Source organism: Bombina bombina, chromosome 9 (assembly GCF_027579735.1).
Source record: "Bombina bombina isolate aBomBom1 chromosome 9, aBomBom1.pri, whole genome shotgun sequence".
Taxonomy (NCBI): Eukaryota; Metazoa; Chordata; class Amphibia; order Anura; family Bombinatoridae; genus Bombina; species Bombina bombina.
In genome coordinates, this window is record NC_069507.1 from 72,790,792 (window position 1) to 72,812,639 (window position 21,848).

At 39.7% G+C, this 21,848-nt stretch overlaps 1 protein-coding gene across 3 annotated transcripts in view; it reads left to right on the forward strand.

Annotated features, from left to right (window-relative positions):
- Positions 1-21,848, forward strand: part of SGMS1 (sphingomyelin synthase 1) — a 226,229-nt gene that overhangs the window by 121,729 nt on the left and 82,652 nt on the right. Inside the window, exon 2 of one of the 3 annotated variants that reach the window (XM_053692222.1) lies at positions 16,072-16,120. The exons of the other annotated variants lie outside the window; for them this stretch is intronic. The gene's annotated coding sequence lies outside the window, so the exon portion shown is untranslated. The remainder of the gene's footprint in view (positions 1-16,071; positions 16,121-21,848) is intronic. 3 annotated transcript variants of the gene reach the window in all.

Genomic DNA, 21,848 nt, shown 5'->3' on the forward strand with positions numbered 1-21,848 from the left:
GGTATTGCAAAACAAAAGTCTGGTGGAACCCGGATCCTTCCTCCTTTGCTGTGGCTAATTAGGGATAGATGTATAAACTCTAGAAAGTTGTAGACTAAGGTACACTTCAAAATAATACATTAAACAGAGAGTGTGACGTTTTAAACAGCTTTCCAATGATCCTCTATTATTTTATTTGCTTTGTTCTAATAGTATCCTTTATTGAGACGCATACCTAGGTAAACTCAGGAGAATGTGTGCACTACTATGAGCTAACACAAATAGGCCACTTGTCAAGCAAATTTTGAAAACGAGTAAATGGAAAAGTTGCTTAAAAAGTGTAAGCACAGTCTGAATCCTAAAAGAAAAAATATTTCATTTCTCCCTGTAAGTATAATACATAGAGCAACCTGGAAACAGTTGGAAATTGAAGATAGTCTCCTAATCACTTTTAATCAGACAAGTTAGATGTTTATGAAATTATTATTTTAGATATATGGAGATCAGCTGTCATTCCCCTTTTATTTAAAGTGATTGTTAGCTTTTGGATTGTACTGAACAGTATATACAATTTATTCTTCAAATCAGGGCCACTTTCATTAGTTACATTTTAGTAAGATGCTTTATTTGTAAAATATTTACCGTCTAGTGATGGCAAACATTGTGCCGTTCCTCCGCCCGCATCTCATACTTCTTTTAGCTGTGCAATGAGGAATCTAGCTTCATTCAATCGTTGCATGCCCATGAGCTGAACGCCATGTGGGGCACGCAACGATTAGATTAAGTCAGAGCATACAATTTTAAACAAATTTCCAATTTACTTCTATTTAATTTGCTTCCTTCTCTTGTTATCCTTTGCTGAAAGGTTTATCTTCTAGCTCAGGAGCAGCAAAGAATATAGGTTATAGCTGCTGATTGGTGGCTGTGTGTGTGTGTGTGTATATATATGTGTGTGTGTGTATATGTGTATATATATATATATATATATATATAATAAAAAAAACAAGAGAGTGTTCAGGACAAAGTTAGTTGTTAGCTGGATTCATTTGTTGGCAAAGTGTAAGATTGTATGAGGCTGCCTGTGTTACGCTGTAAGAGCTGTAGCGAGGAGTGATCGATTATGGAAGGAGGGGTTGATTCTTACTCTCACCAAGTACCCGCCTGTCGGTACCGCCACCGCTGAACCTCAGGAAGACCGGTCAAGCTTCTGCCTCCACACCTTCTACGAACTCCGTTTCTGAGAACCAGGCTCAGGCCCCAGTACACCGGCTCAAACTTCAGACACAAGGCACGCCAAGCACGTCCGTGACGTAGGTCAATCTATTCCTCCAATCCGGGAGGTGCTCCAGACTTCAGTAAAGGGGAAAAAGGCTGAGAAAAACCGCCTTACGTTCCACTGCTTAGCTTTTCTGACAGGCTTACTCATAAAGGGAAAAGTTAATTGTAGAAATGAAGAAGCGAGTAGCCAATGTCTAATAATAAAAGTTCCAATTTTTAATGGTCAATTCTAAAAAGTATAACAGGATTCAAATAGAAAGGTCTGACATGTTTCGGCCAATGGCCTTAATCTTAGACAGTCTAAGATTAAGGCCATTGGCCGAAACATGTCAGACCTTTCTATTTGAATCCTGTTATACTTTTTAGAATTGACCATTAAAAATTGGAACTTTTATTTTTAGAGATTGGCTACTCGCTTCTTTATATATATATATATATATATATATATATTTCTCCAACATTGGTGTGTCCGGTCCACGGCGTCATCCTTACTTGTGGGATATTCTCTTCCCCAACAGGAAATGGCAAAGAGTCCCAGCAAAGCTGGTCACATGATCCCTCCTAGGCTCCGCCCACCCCAGTCATTCTCTTTGCCGTTGCACAGGCAACATCTCCACGGAGATGGTTAAGAGTTTTTTGGTGTTTAAATGTAGTTTTATTCTTCTATCAAGTGTTTGTTATTTTAAAATAGTGCTGGTATGTACTATTTACTCTGAAACAGAAAAGGATGAAGATTTCTGTTTGTAAGAGGAAGATGATTTTAGCAGACAGTAACTGAAATCAATTGCTGTTTCCACACAGGACTGTTGAGATGAAGTAACTTCAGTTGGGGGAAACAGTTAGCAGTCTTTTCTGCTTAAGGTATGACTAGCCATATTTCTAACAAGACCATGTAATGCTGGAAGGCTGTCATTTCCCCTCATGGGGACCAGTAAGCCATTTTCTTAGTTAAACATAAAAGAATAAAGGGCTTCAAAAAGGGCTTAAAAACTGGTAGACATTTTTCTGGGCTAAAACAGTTGCTTTACTAGGCATATTATGCAGATTCTAACTAATTATTGGTATTATAATCTTGGGGAACGTTTAGAAAAACGGCAGGCACTGTGTTGGACACCTTTTTCAGATGGGGGCCTTTCTAGTTATAGACAGAGCCTCATTCTGGGACTGTATAGGGGTTAAATGTAAAAACGGCTCCGGTTCCGTTAATTTAAGGGTTAAAGCTCTGAAATTTGGTGTGCAATACTTTTAATGCTTTAAGACACTGTGGTGAAATTTTGGTGAATTTTGAACAATTCCTTCATACTTTTTCACATATTCAGTAATTAAGTGTTTTCTGTTTGAAATTTAAAGAGACAGTAACGGTTTTATTTTAAAACATTTTTTGTGCTTTGTTGACAAGTTTAAGCCTGTTTAACATGTCTGTACCATCAGATAAGCTATGTTCTATATGTATGAAAGCCAATGTGTCTCCCCACTTAAATGTATGTGATAATTGTGCCATAGTGTCCAAACAAAGTAAGGACAGTATTGCAACAGATAAGGATATTGCCCAAGATGATTCCTCAAATGAGGGGAGTAAACATGATACTACATCATCCCCTACTGTGTCTACACCAGTTATGCCCACACAGGAGGCCCCTAGTACATCTAGTGCTCCAATACTTATTACCATGCAACAATTAACGGCTGTAATGGATAACTCCATAGCAAATCTTTTATCCAAAATGCCTACTTATCAGAGAAAGCGCGATTGCTCTGTTTTAAACACTGAAGAGCAAGAGGACGCTGATGATAACTGTTCTGACATACCCTCACACCAATCTCAAGGGGCCATGAGGGAGGTTTTGTCTGATGGAGAAATTTCAGATTCAGGAAAAATTTCTCATCAAGCTGAACCTGATGTTGTGACATTTAAATTTAAATTGGAACATCTCCATGCACTGCTTAAGGAGGTGTTATCTACTCTGGATGATTGTGACAATTTGGTCATTCCAGAGAAATTATGTAAGATGGACAAGTTCCTAGAGGTTCCGGTGCCCCCCGGCGCTTTTCCTATACCCAAGCGGGTGGCGGACATAGTAAATAAAGAGTGGGAAAGGCCCGGCATACCTTTTGTTCCCCCCCCCCCCTATATTTAAGAAATTATTTCCTATAGTCGACCCCAGAAAGGACTTATGGCAGACAGTCCCCAAGGTCGAGGGGGCGGTTTCTACTCTAAACAAACGCACTACTATTCCTATCGAAGATAGTTGTGCTTTCAAAGATCCTATGGATAAGAAATTAGAGGGTTTGCTTAAAAAGATTTTTGTACAGCAAGGTTACCTTCTACAACCAATTTCATGCATTGTTCCTGTCACTACGGCAGCGTGTTTCTGGTTCGAGGAACTAGAAAAATCGCTCAGTAAAGAATCTTCGTATGAGGAGGTTATGGACAGAGTTCAAGCACTTAAATTGGCTAACTCTTTTGTTTTAGATGCCGCTTTGCAATTAGCTAGATTAGCAGCGAAAAATTCAGGGTTTGCTGTCGTGGCGCGCAGAGTGCTTTGGCTAAAGTCTTGGTCAGCGGATGTGTCTTCCAAGACAAAATTGCTTAACATTGCTTTCAAAGGTAAAACATTATTTGGACCTGATTTGAAAGAGATTATTTCAGACATCACTGGGGGAAAGGGCCACGCCCTCCCACAGGATAGGTCTTTTAAGGCTAATAATAAGCCTAATTTTCGTCCCTTTCGCAGAAACGGACCAGTCTCTAATTCTGTATCCTCTAAGCAAGAGGGTAATACTTCACAACCCAAACCAGCCTGGAAACCAATGCAAGGCTGGAACAAGGGTAAGCAGGCCAAGAAGCCTACCACTGCTACCAAAACAGCATGAAGGGATAGCCCCCGATCCGGGACCGGATCTAGTGGGGGGCAGATTTTCTCTCTTTGCTCAGGCTTGGGCAAGAGATGTTCAGGATCCTTGGGCGCTAGAAATAGTTTCTCAAGGTTATCTCCTGGAATTCAAGGAACTACCCCCAAGGGGAAGGTTCCACAGGTCTCAATTATCCTCAAACCAAATAAAGAGACAGGCATTCTTACATTGTGTAGAAGACCTTTTAAAGATGGGAGTGATACATCCAGTTCCAATAAGAGAACAAGGAATGGGATTTTATTCCAATCTGTTCATAGTTCCCAAAAAAGAGGGAACATTCAGACCAATTTTGGATCTAAAGATCCTAAACAAATTTCTCAGGGTACCATCGTTCAAAATGGAAACTATTCGAACGATCCTACCTACTATCCAGGAAAATCAATTTATGACTACCGTGGATTTAAAGGATGCGTACCTACATATTCCTATCCACAAGGAACATCATCAGTTCCTAAGGTTCGCTTTTCTGGACAAGCATTACCAGTTTGTGGCACTTCCATTTGGATTAGCCACTGCTCCAAGGATTTTCACAAAGGTACTAGGGTCCCTTCTAGCGGTTCTAAGACCAAGGGGCATTGCAGTAGTACCTTACTTGGACGACATCCTGATTCAAGCGTCGTCCCTGTCAAAAGCAAAGGCTCATACGGACATCGTCCTAGCCTTTCTCAGATCTCACGGATGGAAGGTGAACAAAGAAAAAAGTTCTCTGTCCCCGTCAACAAGAGTTCCCTTCTTGGGAACAATAATAGATTCCTTAGAAATGAGGATTTTTCTGACAGAGGTCAGAAAATCAAAACTTCTAAGCTCTTGTCAAGTACTTCATTCTGTTCCTCGTCCTTCCATAGCGCAGTGCATGGAAGTAATAGGATTGATGGTTGCAACAATGGACATAGTTCCTTTTGCACGAATTCATCTAAGACCATTACAACTGTGCATGCTCAGACAGTGGAATGGGGATTATACAGACTTGTCTCCGACGATTCAAGTAGATCAAAAGACCAGAGATTCACTCCGTTGGTGGCTGACCCTGGACAATCTGTCACAGGGAATGAGCTTCCGCAGACCAGAGTGGGTCATTGTCACGACCGACGCCAGCCTAGTGGGCTGGGGCGCGGTCTGGGAATCCCTGAAAGCTCAGGGTCTATGGTCTCGGGAAGAGTCTCTTCTCCCGATAAACATTCTGGAACTGAGAGCGATATTCAATGCTCTCAGAGCTTGGCCTCAACTAGCAAAGGCCAAATTCATAAGGTTTCAGTCAGACAACATGACGACCGTTGCATATATCAATCATCAGGGGGGAACAAGGACTTCCCTGGCGATGAAAGAAGTGACCAAGATAATTCAATGGGCGGAGGATCACTCCTGCCACTTGTCTGCGATCCACATCCCAGGAGTGGAAAATTGGGAAGCGGATTTTCTGAGTCGTCAGACATTCCATCCGGGGGAGTGGGAACTCCATCCGGAAATCTTTGCCCAAATAACTCAATTATGGGGCATTCCAGACATCGATCTGATGGCGTCTCGTCAGAACTTCAAGGTTCCTTGCTACGGGTCCAGATCCAGGGATCCCAAGGCGACCCTAGTAGATGCACTAGTAGCACCTTGGACCTTCAACCTAGCTTATGTATTCCCACCGTTTCCTCTCATCCCCAGGCTGGTAGCCAGGATCAATCAGGAGAGGGCCTCGGTGATCTTGATAGCTCCTGCGTGGCCACGCAGGACTTGGTATGCAGACCTGGTCAATATGTCATCGGCTCCACCATGGAAGCTACCTTTGAGACAGGACCTTCTTGTTCAGGGTCCATTCGAACATCCGAATCTGGTTTCCCTCCAACTGACGGCTTGGAGATTGAACGCTTGATTTTAACAAAGCGTGGGTTTTCAGATTCTGTAATAGATACTCTGATTCAGGCTAGAAAGCCTGTAACTAGAAAAATTTACCATAAAATATGGGAAAAATATATCTGTTGGTGTGAATCTAAAGGATTCCCATGGAACAAGATAACAATTCCTAAGATTCTATCCTTTCTACAAGAAGGTTTGGAGAAAGGATTATCTGCAAGTTCTCTGAAGGGACAGATCTCTGCTTTATCTGTTTTACTTCACAAAAGACTGGCAGCTGTGCCAGATGTTCAAGCATTTGTTCAGGCTCTGGTTAGGATCAAGCCTGTTTACAGACCTTTGACTCCTCCCTGGAGTCTAAATCTAGTTCTTTCAGTTCTTCAAGGGGTTCCGTTTGAACCCTTACATTCCGTAGATATTAAGTTATTATCTTGGAAAGTTTTGTTTTTGGTTGCAATTTCTTCTGCTAGAAGAGTTTCAGAGTTATCTGCTCTGCAGTGTTCTCCGCCCTATCTGGTGTTCCATGCAGATAAGGTGGTTTTGCGTACTAAGCCTGGTTTTCTTCCGAAAGTTGTTTCCAACAAAAATATTAACCAGGAGATAGTTGTACCTTCTTTGTGTCCGAATCCAGTTTCAAAGAAGGAACGTTTGTTACACAATTTGGACGTAGTCCGTGCTCTAAAATTCTATTTAGAGGCTACTAAAGATTTCAGACAAACATCTTCCTTGTTTGTTGTTTATTCTGGTAAAAGGAGAGGTCAAAAAGCGACTTCTACCTCTCTTTCCTTTTGGCTTAAAAGCATTATCCGATTGGCTTATGAGACTGCCGGACAGCAGCCTCCTGAAAGAATCACAGCTCACTCCACTAGGGCTGTGGCTTCCACATGGGCCTTCAAGAACGAGGCTTCTGTTGACCAGATATGTAAGGCAGCGACTTGGTCTTCACTGCACACTTTTGCCAAATTTTACAAATTTGATACTTTTGCTTCTTCGGAGGCTATTTTTGGGAGAAAGGTTTTGCAAGCTGTGGTGCCTTCCATTTAGGTGACCTGATTTGCTCCCTCCCTTCATCCGTGTCCTAAAGCTTTGGTATTGGTTCCCACAAGTAAGGATGACGCCGTGGACCGGACACACCAATGTTGGAGAAAACAGAATTTATGCTTACCTGATAAATTACTTTCTCCAACGGTGTGTCCGGTCCACGGCCCGCCCTGGTTTTTTAATCAGGTCTGATGAATTATTTTCTCTAACTACAGTCACCACGGTATCATATGGTTTCTCCTATATATATTTTCTCCTGTCCGTCGGTCGAATGACTGGGGTGGGCGGAGCCTAGGAGGGATCATGTGACCAGCTTTGCTGGGACTCTTTGCCATTTCTTGTTGGGGAAGAGAATAAGAGAATATCCCACAAGTAAGGATGACGCCGTGGACCGGACACACCGTTGGAGAAAGTAATTTATCAGGTAAGCATAAATTCTGTTATATATATATATATATATATATATATAATTTTGTAATTGGCTCACCCATGTGTTCAGTTAGAAGCCAGTAGTGCATTGCTGCTCCTTCAACAAATGATACCAAGAGAATGAAGCCAATTTGAAAGTTATATAAAATTGTACGTTCTACCTAAATCATTGCGTTTCATGCCCCTTTTTAAAGGTGCCAGATACTGAAGCTCCGCCTCTTGTACTGGGGCCGCCATCTTGGAGCTCGGGTATTCTCACAGCCTGTGACGTAAGCTGTACACACTCACAGATCAGTATTATTGCCTATTTTTTTACAGCTGTATAATGCGCTTCAGGTTAGGGTGCATGATACAAAGCAGCTGCTGCTATGTTATTGAGTGCTTTTTTTACACGTTATATTTTGTGTAACTTTAAATCTGTCACAGGCTGTGAGAATCCCTGTACTACAAGATGGCAGCCCCCAGTACAAAGAGGCGGAGCTTCAGTATCTGGCACCTTTAAGCTATTAAATAGAGCGAGGGCTGCAGGAACAGGATGAAATAATAGCAAGTAGTTGCTATCGGTCACTTTAACTATGTTATGAAACGGCCTATTCTTCAGTTTACAATTGTTTTTTAAGGGAGATTGGTAATAAAAAGGGTAAAATCACAAGGAGTAGTGAGTGCTACTCCTTGGGCTTAGAAATTAGCATATGATCCTACCTAGGTTTAGCTTTCAACTAAGAGAAAAAGGAAATTTGATGCTAAAAGTAAATTGGAAATTTTTGTTTTTTAAATTTTAACTAGACTGTCCCTTTAACTCTCGGCAGCAGGTTTGGTCATTCGAGCCTGCAGCCAAACCTTTGATAAATCTTGTCCTAAGTATTGGTCTTTGAATAAACAGTGAAAAATAAGGTAAGGGTTTTGGTTTCAATCAGCAGGAACAGCTATCTATTATATGTGAAAATAAACCTAAAGGAGGGATTTCCCGTACATTTTATACTCTGGTATAAAGTCATTAGAAACATGAAAGGGGAAGTTATTGTATAGTTCACTGACTCTTTAAATGGACGCACAGTTGTGCTTTTGTGCCACTCCATATGGGGATAAATGCATTAGTTTTACTCACAGGCAATATCATCTGAAGCTGGTTTAACAGGTTATAAGAGTAAATGGGTTTTGCAGTTCACTGTGGTTTTCCTTACCACCCCCAATCTTAGACCTATATACTAAAACCCTGAGAACAATACGTGCTGTCTTAGTCTTGCTATTTGCAGATACCGCTGTTTTTTGTTTTTATTTAAAAACACCATTGCTTTCCTTATACCGAGGTGTGAAAAAGTCTTGCAACTCCTGCGTCTACACTGAATTCATCTTTTAATGGCAAAAGAAAATAACTTAAATTGTATACTAAAGAAAAGAAATTTTAATGTAATTTCAAATCCTGACCTTTTAAAATTAATCACTTTAGAACTTAAAAAAAATATATGAGCTAAAAATGTGTTGTTGTTTCTTATGAAAAATACAATGCCTTGCAAAAGTATTCACCCCCCCCCCCCTTGGCATTTTTCGTGTTTTGTTGCCTCACAACCTGGAATTAACATGGATTGTTTGAGGTTTGGCATCATTTAATTTACAGAACATGCCTACAACTTTGAAGATGTGTTTTTTTATTGTGTAGCAAACAACAAATAGGACAAAATAACAGAAAAAGTAAATGTGCATAACTATTCACCCCCTTAAAGGCAATACTTTGTAGAGCCACCTTTTGCGGCAATCGCACCTCCAAGTCGCTTTGGATAAGTCTCTATGAGCTTGCCACATCTTACCGCTGGGATTTTTGCCCATTCCTCCTTGCAAAACTGCCCCAGCTCCTTCAAGTTGGATGGTTTGAGCTTGTGAACAGCAATTTTTAAGTCTAACCACAGATTCTCTATTGGATTGAGGTCTGGGCTTTGACTAGGCCATTACAGCACATTTACATGTTTCCCCTTAAACCACTCAAGTGTTTGTTTGGGGTCATTGTCCTGCTGGAAGGTGAACCTCCGTCCTAGCCTCAAATTACGCACAGAGTGGTACAGGTTTTGCTCAAGAATATCCCTGTATTTAGCACCATCCATCTTTCCCTCAACTCTGACCAGTTTCCCAGTCCCGGGTGCTGAAAAACATACTCACAGCATGATGCTGCCACCACCATGTTTCACTGTGGGGATGGTGTTCATTGGGTGATTTGATGTGTTGGGTTTGCGCCAGACATAGCGTTTTCTTTGATGGCCGAAAAGTTCAATTTTAGTCTCATCAGACCAGAGCACCTTCCTTCATTCATTTTGGGAGTCTCCGACATGCCTTTTCGCAAACTCAAAAGTGCCATTTTGTTTTTTGCTGAAAGTAATGGCTTTCTTCTGGCCACTCTGCCATAAAGCCCAACTCTATGGAGCGTACGGCTTATTGTCGTCCTATGTACAGATACTCATGTCTCTGCTGTGGAACTCTGCAGCTCCTCCAGGGTTACCCTAGGTCTCTGTGCTGCCTTTCTGATTAATGCCCTCCTTGCCCGGTCTGTGAGTTTTGGTGGGCGGCCGTCTCTTGGCAGGTTTGCTGTTGTGCCATGTTCTTTCCATTTGGTTATGATAGATTTGATGGTGCTCCTGGGGATCATCAAAGATTTGGATATTTTTTTATAACCTAACCCTGACTTGTACTTCTCAACAACATTGTCCCTTACTTGTTTGGAGAGTTCCTTGGTCTTCATGGCAGTGTTTGGTTAGTGGTGCCTCTTGCTTAGGTGTTGCAGCCTCTGGGGCCTTTTAAAAAAAGGTGTGTATATGTAATGACAGATCATGTGACACTTAGATTTCACACAGGTGGACATCATTTCACCAATTATGTGACTTCTGAAGGCAAATGGTTGCACCAGAGCTTTTTATGGGCTTCGTAACAAAGGGGGTGAATACATACGCACATGCTAATTTTCCGTTTTCTATTTCTAAAAATTAGTTTTATGTATATATTTTTCTCATTTCACTTCACCAACTTAGACTATTGTGTTCTGATCCATCACATAAAATTCAGATTAATAAAACATTGAACTTAAGGCTGTAATGTAACAAAATAGGTAAAAAGTCAAGGGGGGTGAATACATTTGCAAGGCATTGTATATGTAACATACCAGTTTTTTTCAGGGCCTCTGATACAACTAAATACAAAATTGCCCCAAGTCCGCTGCCTCAGAGTTACACTTTACTCAAATCTATACTTTGTCCCCCATATCAAATCACTTTCTACATCCTGCCGCAACCATCTACACAATATTTCTAAGATTCGCCCTTTTCTGAGCGCTGACACCACAAAGCAAATAATCCACTCCCTTGTTATTTCCCTCTTTCCTACCTCTCCCCCCCTTCAATCCATCCTAAATGCCTCTGCCAGGCTGATCCACCTTTCCTGTCGCGCTGTATCTGCTGCACCTCTCTGCGAGTCCCTTCATTGGCTCCCCATTCACAGCAGAATTAAATTCAAAATTATCACCCTTACATACAAAGTGCTCACCAACACCGCTCCCCTCTACCTATCCTCTCTAATAAACAAGTATACTCCAGCCTGCCCACTAAGATCCAACAATGACCTGCTCCTTGCATCCGCGACTATCGCCTCTTCCCATGCTAGACTGCAGGACTTCTGTCGTGCAGCTCCTACCCTCTGGAACACTCTCCCTCGTGCTGTCAGGCTTTGCCCTAATCTTTCTTCCTTTTAAATGCTCCCTGAAGACTTTTCTGTTCAGGGAAGCCTACCACCCAACTCAATAATAAATTTATTTCACTCACCTAACATTTCCCTCATCTAACTCTGCATTAACATCTTTCCCAATCTTGCGGTCCTCACCTCCTGTTTCTCAACCTCCTACTCTTCTAGATTGTAAGTTCCCACGGGAATATGGCCCTCAATTCTTCCTGTATGTTTGTGTTTGTAAATTTTGTCCTGTCTCTTACAAGTCTTGTATTGTTTTATTTAAATGAATTGTATCCATGGACAGCGCTGCAGAATATGTTGGCGCTTCATAAATAAAGTAGAATAATAGTAATAAAAATATGAATAGAAACAGAAAGAGACACGATCTTGCAGGAACGATAAACGGCTGAGTGACTTGTTCTATGGTCCTGTAACCACCTGGGAGTAGCTTCTTTTTGCCCAATTGTTCTTTTCACAGAGGAAAACGGCAACCCCAGACAATCGTTTTGGGCCTCGTCAGTGAGGTGCAGCCATATTCCTCTAAATACAAAATACGGTCTTGCTTTTTAAACCCAATTGTGTGTGGTTTTTTTTGGGGTTTTTTTATGGTACAAAACAAATATATCAAACAGTTGTTGGAGAAGAAAAACTAAACATATAAATTTCTATCAGTTTTCAGATTTAAAATCTACATGAATTTTTCTTCTATTAAAGGGACAGTCTAGTCAAAATTAAACTTTCATGAGTCAGAGCATGCAATTTTAAACTTTCAAATTCACTTTTATGATCAAATTTTGTTTTGTTCTCTTAGTATTCTTATTTGAAAGCCAAACCTAGGTAGGCTCATATCCTAATTTCTAAGCCCTTGAAGGCTGCCTCTTATCTCAGTGCATTTTTGACATTTTTTTACAGCTAGATGCTGTTAGTTCATGTGTGTCATATAGATAACCTTGTTCTTATTGATAACATTATTTTATTTTTATTGACTTTTGCACACCTCTGTACAAGCTCACGTGACAGCAGGTGTGGGGAGTATTGCAGCTCACTTGTCGGCTTTCAGTAGCGAATTCCTTAAGGCTACATTTAACAGTTAGTGGACATGCTGGCTGCCTGACTAGACAAGTCTTTTGACCAGTAACTTCATTGCTGTGATTGTAAAACTGTTTTTCATCTGTGCCACTGGCCTTTTCAGAAAGTATATTTGGGTGTTAAGTAGTCATCAATTTGTATGCGGCCTTTAAAGGGACAGTTTACTCTGCAATTTTCTCCCCTTTAATTTGTTCCACTTTACCTGCTGTAGTGTATTAAATTGTTTACAAGTATTTCCATTAACCTTATATTGGTATTTGAATTAGTTTATTTAGCCTGTTGTATCCCCACCCATCCTGAAAGTTTTTGGCCTCAAGGCCAAGCTGTGTTAACACAGCCAGTAGAAGAAATTACACTCCCAGTGGGGTATAGAAGAGATAAGGTAATAAAATGTTAATTTTCCATTGTTCTCTCCAAGTATTGGTGATTGGTTTACAGACAGATATAAGATAAAGAAGCAAGTATATGTACACAATGGGATAAAGTAATAAGATCCAATTATATCTACAAGCTCAACCCATTTTATTATGTTGTGGCTTCAAAACACAAAATCAGCTAATTCATATATACACAAAAAAAAAAGTTATTTGAAACACATTAAGGGAAAAACTATTTTATTGTGTACTGTCCCTTTAAGAATTCCAAGTTATTGACCTGCGGCCCCCCGTGTTTTTGGAAATTGGCCATCACCGATTTGCATTTATTTAACAAAATAATGTACTGAGGCTGCGTTGCTTTCCTTATTTAAAAAATAACTTTTTATAGTTTTTGAAAATTGCGTTTTGGTCATTTGATCATTTTGTGTTATGTATATGATAGAGTGGCTAACTTATTTTTTTTTTTTGCATACTTTAAAAAAATGACATGCTTAAAGGGACAATGTTCTTTATTCCCCCTCTTTTTTTTTTTAATGTGTTCCCAGTGATTTATTTTACCTGCTGGAGTGTAGTAAATTGTTTACAAATCACTCCTTTACCTTTATTTTGGCATTCAAAATAGCTGCTTCTATGTTATGTATATTATCTAATCTGGTGAGTACCAGAACACTCTAGATTTGCAGAAATTTAGATTGACCACCTGGGTCAAAGAATTCGGAAACTATGTGAGACAAGAATGGCAAAGATCATTTCAAATATATTAAATTCCTAAAATCACCTTTTGTCCTACATATGATGTAAAGCATTTCTAAACTTTGACACCATTTCCTGCATAATAAGGGGATGTACCTTTTTTAGCAGTAGTACATAAGTATTCACCTCTTGGGTTTTAACCACTTCCTTTTATAATGCATTTTTTTACATCTCCAGAGTGCCTAAAATATACATTGATTATGAAATACATATTGGCCATTGAAAGCAATTTGAGCCAATTGTTTTTATTTAGGGGAAAAATACTGATCCACAGGTTGTGTGTGCTAAAAACTCTAACAAATTTTAATATCATTTACACTTGTACAGACTTGGTAAATTAAATTACCCTGATTAACTTAAAGGGATGGTTTAATCAGGAAAGCCGAATATGAGGTCTTTGTATGTACAGTTGTGCTCATAAGATTACATACCCTGGCCAGGGCCTATGAATACCCAAAAACTTCCCTCGCCCACCGGGCGAGTAATTCACAATACTTACCAGCCCGCAAGAAACTTTAGTCGCCCGTGCATATCTACATGTAGTGTGTATATATCTTATTTAAAAATGCTATATGAATAGTGTTATTGTAATCGCACATGCATTGCAGGCAGAGGTCCCAATTTAAATGCTTTGCAAGCGGCTTACTACTTGGGACTTGAGCATTAATTAAAAGGCTTTAACTTTAGAAAATGTTTCTATCACCAGGTAGAAAAAAACAGGGATACTATATTTGTAATACTGTATGTACCGTCTTGACTTATTTTCCCCTAAGGGAAAAAAAGGATATAATTGTGCTTTTCTCTTGCAAGGTGTATCCAGTCCACGGATTCATCCTGTACTTGTGGGATATTCTCATTCCCTACAGGAAGTGGCAACGAGAGCACACAGCAGAGCTGTCCATATAGCTCCCCCTCTAGCTCCACCCCCTAGTCATTCTCTTTGCCGGCTCTAAGCACTAGGGTCTCTCTACGGGAGGGTAAAGTGAATGTGGTGTTAGAATCCAAATTTAGTTTCTCTACGTCTGACTGCTTGGAGATTGAATGCTTATTTCTATAAAAGCGTGGGTTCTCTGAGTCAGTTATAGATACTCTGATTCAGGCTAGAAAGCCTGTCACCAGGAAAATCTACCATAAGATATGGCGGAAATATCTTTGTTGGTGTGAATCCAAGGGTTACTCATGGAGTAAGATTAGGATTCCCAGGATATTGTCCTTTCTCCAAGAAGGATTGGAGAAAGGATTGTCAGCTAGTTCCTTAAAAGGACAAATATCTGCTTTGTCTATCCTGTTACACAAGCGTCTGGCAGAGGTACCAGACGTTCAAGCGTTTGCTCAGGCTTTAGTCAGAATCAAGCCTGTCTATAAACCTGTGGCTCCGCCATGGAGTTTGAATCTAGTTCTTTCAGTTTTTCAAGGGGTTCCGTTTGAACCTTTACATTCCATAGACATTAAAATGTTATCTTGGAAAGTTTTGTTTTTGATAGCTATCTCTTCTGCTCGAAGAGTTTCAGAATTATCTGCCTTACAGTGTGATTCACCTTACCTGGTGTTCCACTCAGATAAGGTAGTTTTGCGTACCAAGCCTGGTTTTCTTCCTAAAGTTGTTTCTAACAAGAATATTAACCAGGAAATAGTTGTTCCTTCTCTGTGTCCTAATCCATCTGCGAAGAAGGAACGTCTATTACACAATCTTGATGTAGTTTGTGCTTTAAAGTTCTATTTACAAGCAACTAAGGATTTCAGACAAACATCTTCCTTGTTTGTTATCTATTCTGGTAAGAGGAGAGGTCAGAAAGCGACTGCTACCTCTCTTTCCTTTTGGCTGAAAAGCATCATCCGTTTGGCCTATGAGACTGCTGGCCAGCAGCCTCCTGAAAGAATTGCTGCTCATTCTACCAGAGCAGTGGCTTCCACATGGGCTTTCAAAAACGAGGCTTCTGTTGAACAGATTTGTAAGGCAGCGACTTGGTCTTCACTGCATACTTTTGCCAAATTTTACAAATTCGATACTTTTGCTTCTTCGGAGGCTATTTTTGGGAGAAAGGTTTTACAAGCAGTGGTGCCTTCCGTTAAAGGTACCTGTCTTGTTCCCTCCCTTCATCCGTGTCCTAAAGCTTTGATATTGGTATCCCACAAGTAAAGGATGAATCCGTGGACTGGATACACCTTGCAAGAGAAAACAGAATTTATGCTTACCTGATAAATTACTTTCTCTTGCGGTGTATCCAGTCCACGGCCCGCCCTGGTATTTAAGTCAGGTAAAAAATGTTTTGTTTAAACTACAGTCACCACTGCACCCTATGGTTTCTCCTTTTTTCTTCCTAACCTTTGGTCGAATGACTGGGGGGTGGAGCTAGAGGGGGAGCTATATGGACAGCTCTGCTGTGTGCTCTCTTTGCCACTTCCTGTAGGGAATGAGAATATCCCACAAGTAAAGGATGAATCCGTGGACTGGATACACCGCAAGAGAAAGTAATTTATCAGGTAAGCATAAATTCTGGTTTTTTTTTTTACTTTAGCATATGTGGGGTTACGATTAACTAAGTATGTTTAATGCTGCCACCCTTCAACCTAAAGCGCTTTGACATAACAAGCATGTTGAAAACACTTTTTTTTTTTTTTTTTTTTTCTCCTTTCTGCCCGGCTGCCTTTCAACTACTAGCACGACTGTCAGTGCCGCACTAGCAGATTTGATTGGGTGCATGGAGGTGGTAAGTTCTCTACAAATTGGTAAAGTCAGTTTTTGGAGCATCAATAGCGTCCAGAAAAATTGTGCACTGCTCTATATGGTTATGGTAGGCAGCTTGCTTGTGTACATTGTGCTGAAGTACTGCAGAGGACCCTGGAGTACGTCAGCATAATATACGTGAGCAAGCTGCCTACCATAACTATATAGTCACTTTAACCCATACTTCATTCATACACACACACAGAGAAGAAACACTCACCTCTCTAGCAGGATGTTTTCCCGCACAGACAACCTTAGGGGTGGGAAGTAGCAACTGATAAGGAAGAGACCAAGAGCCATGGAGATAAGGGGAGGTCTTTGAATGCATTTAATAGAAATAACCTCCCCTTTCTACCCTCCTTTTCCGTGTGTGCGCATATGTGAAAGGCAATTTGACAATTTTTATTATTGCTTCTTATATCCCACTTTTTAAATGTCAGGTCGCCGCTCGGGCTGGTAACTTAAAAATTTTACTTGCCCGCAAGAAATTTAGGTCGCCTTTGGCGACCGGACCGTTCTATTCATATGCCCTGCCTGGCAGAATTTGATTTCTTGGCCATTTTTTCGAGAATATGAATGATAACACACACACTTTTCTTTCACTCATGGTTAGTGTTTGGCTGAAGCCATTTATTATCAATCAACTGTGTTTACTCTTTTCAAATCATAATGACAGCAAAAACTACCCAAATGACCCTGATCAAAAGTTTACATACCCCAGTTCTTAAAGGACCACTCAATCAAAATTAAACTTTCATTATTCAGATAGAGCATGCAATTTTAAGCAACGTTCCAATTTACTTCTATTAACTAAATGTGCACAGTCTTTTTATTTTTAAACGTTTTGAGTCACCAGCTCCTACTGAGCATGTGCAAGAATAAGTGTATGCATTTGTGAATGGCTGATGGCTGTCACATGGTACATGTATGAATTTGTGATTGGCTGATGGCTGTCACATGGTACAGGGGTAGTGGAAAGACACAACTTTTAAAGTTGTCAGAAAAAAAAAAATCTACTACTCATTTGAAGTTCAGACTAAGTGCTAATGCATTGTCTTGTTATCTTGCATTTGTTGATTATGCAAATCTACTGTGTTGACTGGTCCTTTAATACCATGTATTGTCCCCTTTAACATCAATTACAGCTTGAAGTATTTTGTGGTATTTGTGGATGAGGCTCTTTATCTTCTCAGATAGTAAAGCTGCCCATTCTTCCTGGCAAAAAGCCTCCAGTTCCTGTAAATTCTTGGGCTGTCTTGCATGAATTGCACGTTTGAGATCTCCCCAGAGTGGCTCAATGATATTGAGGTCAGGAGACTGAGATGGCTACTCCAGAACCTTCACTTTTATTCTGTTGTAGCCAAAGAGAGGTCGACTTGGCCTTGTGTTCAGGATCATTGTCATGTTGGAATGTCCAAGTACGTCTCATGCGCAGCTTCCGGGTTGATGAATGCAAATTTTCCTCCAGTATTTTTTGATAACATACTGCATTCATCTTGCCATCGATTCTGACCAAATTCCTTGTGCCTTTTGTATCTCATTCATCCCCCAAAACATCAGTGATCCACCTCAGTGTTTCACAGTACGAATGGTGTACCTTTCATCATAGGCCTTGTTGACTCCTCTCCAAATGTAGCGTTTATGGTTGTGGCCAGAAAGCTCAATTTTTGGTCTCATCACTCCAAATGATTTTGTGCCAGAAGGTTTGAGGCTTTTCTCTGTGCTGTTTGGCGTATTGTAAGCGGGATACTTTGTGAAATTTGCGTAGTAATGACTTTCTTCTGGCGACTCGACCATGCAGCCCATCTTTCTTCAAGTGCCTCCTTATTGTGCATCTTGAAACGGCCACACCACATGTTTTCAGAGAGTCCTGTATTTCAGCTGAAGTTATTTGTTGGTTTTTCTTTGCATCCCGAATAATTTTCCTGGCAGTTGTGGCTGAAGTTTTAGTTGGTCTACCTGACCATGGTTTGGTTTCAACAGAACCCCTCATTTTCCACTTGTTGATTAGAGTTTGAACACTGCTGATTGGCATTCTCAATTCTTTGGATATCTTTTTATATCCAGAAACGTCAGTGCAGCACTGGATGAAAGATGCAAGGGTCTGTCAGGAGTCCAGAAACTCTTTGCCCTTTTATACACACACACACTAATTACAAGCAAACAGATCACAGGTGAGGATGGTTACCTTTAATAGCCATTCAAACCCCTTTGTGTCAACTTGTGTGCAAGTTATCAGGCCAAAATCACCAGGGTATGTAAACTTTTGAACAGGGTCATTTGGGTAGTTTCTGTTGTCATTATGATTTAAAAAGAGTAAACACAGTTGATTGATAATAAATGGCTTCAGCCAAACACTAACCATGAGTGAAAGAAAAATGTTTTGTGTTATCATTCATATTCTCTGAAAAATGGCCAAGAAATCATAAATTCTGCCAGGGTATGTAAACTTATGAGCACAACTGTACACTCTGAACTCTTGCACATGCTCAGTAGTAGCTGGTGCTGCTATGAGCATATAATAAACTTTACCAATGATGCAGCATATGATGGGGGGGATTAATGTCACTTTACTGCACATACAACACCAGCCAGAGCTGTCGGTAACATGGCAGAAAAATGAGAAGTCAAGGAGCCATGCAATGCAGCAGGTCTCCCACAAGCAAAAACATACTATAATTATATATAGGGCAATATATATATATATATATATATATATATATATATATATATATATATATATATATATATATATATATTGTGTGTTCAAAGAGCAAGGTACAGCACTGTATATGACAAGATAAACTTTTTAAAGTGCACGTAGACTAATGGGGTTCTAATATAGAAAGAGGGTGTCTCACTTTGGGAGCTTGTATCCGTTTGGATGTTGGCGCTGTATATGCACTTTTAAACAGTAATGGGGTCCTGCAACGCCCCTTTAATGCAGAATCAAAATCATAGAAGGGGTCCCAGCACTGTTTTATCCAAAATACTTCTCTTTTGGGTTAAAAGGTGATGTATAATGAACTAAAGAGTTAATTAATAAGATACACAAGTGCTATAAAAGGATGTTGTTACCTGTACACTTTAGCATGAGTAAGGGCTATGTAGGCCCGAAACGTCACTGCTGTTTGCTGGCTTCCTTTTAACCCAATAAAGAAGTATTTTGGATAAAACAGTGCTGGGACCCCTTCTATGATTTTGAATATATATACGTGTATATTTTGTGTGTATATGTATGTATATGTGTGTGTATATATATATATGTATATTGTGTTCTGTTTTGTACTAGAGCAGATTGTTTGAGATTACTGCATAGTAATAAAGCTGTTTTTTTTAATGTAATCTGAGATCTAGGTTGTGCTTTTGTTGATGTTTAATGTTCTGTGGCATATTATACATGAATAAATGAACGTCAGCACATTAGTGACCCAACAGTCCCCATTCGTTTAGTGTGATTATAAAGCTTGTTAGAACATCTATTTCACTTCAGTGTAATGAGCTAATTGATAAAGGATGACACAGTTTATTTCAATAGTAGATTAACTCATTTCAAACAACTGGCAAAGTTCAAATCATGCCCACAAGAGTGAAGAAAAAGTGTGTTTACAGAAACTAATTTACCACTGACATCACTGCTGATCCTGTACAGTGGAAGGTCATGTGACTTCCTGTATTTTGCAATCTATCAGTACATGGTGCTTATCTATGTGTTGTATATTAGCCTGGTGCTGTGTCAGCCCGATCTTGCACAAAAAAGTGACTTCTTTTGTAGAAACATACTTTTACTTTTCTTAAGTGCCTTTTACATTTTTCTGTTAAAGTTTATTTGACTGCATGATTTAATTTTATTTGTTTATTTTAACGCTTTCATTTTGTAACACTATATAGTATATTATATTTAATGCATAACTAGTTTTTCCAATGGCACATTGTCTGCACTGCAGCAGTACATCTTTCATTTTTTTGGTGCACATATACACACAAATACTTTGTAAATACCTTTTCTCTTGTTAAGTGTATCCAGTCCACGGATCATCCATTACTTATGGGATATTCTCCTTCCCAACAGGAAGTTGCAAGAGGATCACCCAAGCAAAGCTGCTATATAGCTCCTCCCCTCACATGTCATACCCAGTCATTCTCTTGCAAGCCTCAACCAAGATGGAGGTCGTGAGAGGACTGTGGTGTTTTATATTTAGTTTATTTCTTCAATCAAAAGTTTGTTATTTTTAAATGGCACCGGAGTGTGCTGTTTATCTCAGGCAGTATTTGGAAGAAGAATCTGCCTGCATTTTTCTATGATCTTAGCAGAAGTAACTAAGATCCATTTGCTGTTCTCACACATTCTGAGGAGTGAGGTACTTCAGAGGGGGAATGGCGTGCAGTTTTTCCTGCAAATAAGGTATGTGCAGTAAAATATTTTTCTAAGGAATGGAATTGACTAAGAAAATACTGCTGATACCGAAGTAATGTAAGTAAAGCCTTTAATGCAGTGATAGCGACTGGTATAAGGCTTATTAATAGAGATACATACTCTCATAAAAATGTGTTTTAAAACGTTTGCTGGCATGTTTAATCGTTTTTTAACGTACATTGATGATAAAACTGTAATGTTAGTATAGCCTTAAATGCAGTGAAAGCGACTGGTATCAGGCTGATTAATAGAGATACATACTCTTATAAAAATGTGTTTTAAAACGTTTGCTGGCATGTTTAATCGTTTTTTGACATATGTTTGGTGATAAAACTTATTGGGGTCTAATTTTTCCACATGGCTGGCTTAAATTCTGCATAGAAACAGTTAACTGAGGTTTCCCACTGTTGTAATATGAGTGGGAGGGGCCTAATTTAGCGATTTTTTTTGCGCAGTTAAAATTACAAAATGAATCATCCAGATTCCCTCAGCAGTCCCATGATTACTACAGGACATCTCTAAAGGGCTAAAAAGACTTCAAAAATCGTTTATAGGGAAGGTAATCCACAGCTCAGCTGTGGCAGTTTTGTTGTGTTTAAAAACGTCTGTCGTTTTTTGATCTGTTTTTTTGCATTAAGGGGTTAATCATCCATTTGCAAGTGGGTGCAATGCTCTGTTACCTTATTACATATACTGTAAAAAATTTGTTTGATTTACTGCCTTTTTTCACTGTTTTTCAAATTTTGACAAAATTTGTTTCTCTTAAAGGCACAGTAACGTTTTTTATATTTGCTTGTTAACCTGATTTAAAGTGTTTTCCAAGCTTACTAGTCTCATTATTAGTCTGTTCTAACTTGTCTGACATAGAGGAAGCTCTGTGTTCATTATGTTTAAAAGCCATGGTGGAACCCCATCTTAGAATGTGTACCAGATGTACTGATTTCATGTTAAACTATAAAGATCATTTTTTTGTCTTTAAAAACATTATCACCAGAGGATTCTGTCGAGGGGGAAGTTATGCCGACTAACTCTCCCCACGTGTCAGACCCTTTGACTCCCGCTTTAGGGACTCACGCTCAAATGGCGCCAAGTACATCAAGGGCGCCCATAGCGTTTATTTTACCAGAGGATTCTGTCGAGGGGGAAGTTATGCTGACAGGACCCTCTACCTCAGGGTCCTTTCATCCATCTAAATATAACTAATCTGAGTTGGACTGCCTGGAGACTGAACGTTTGATATTATCAAAGCATGGCTTCTCCGAGTCAGTCATTGATACCTTAATACAGGCATGAA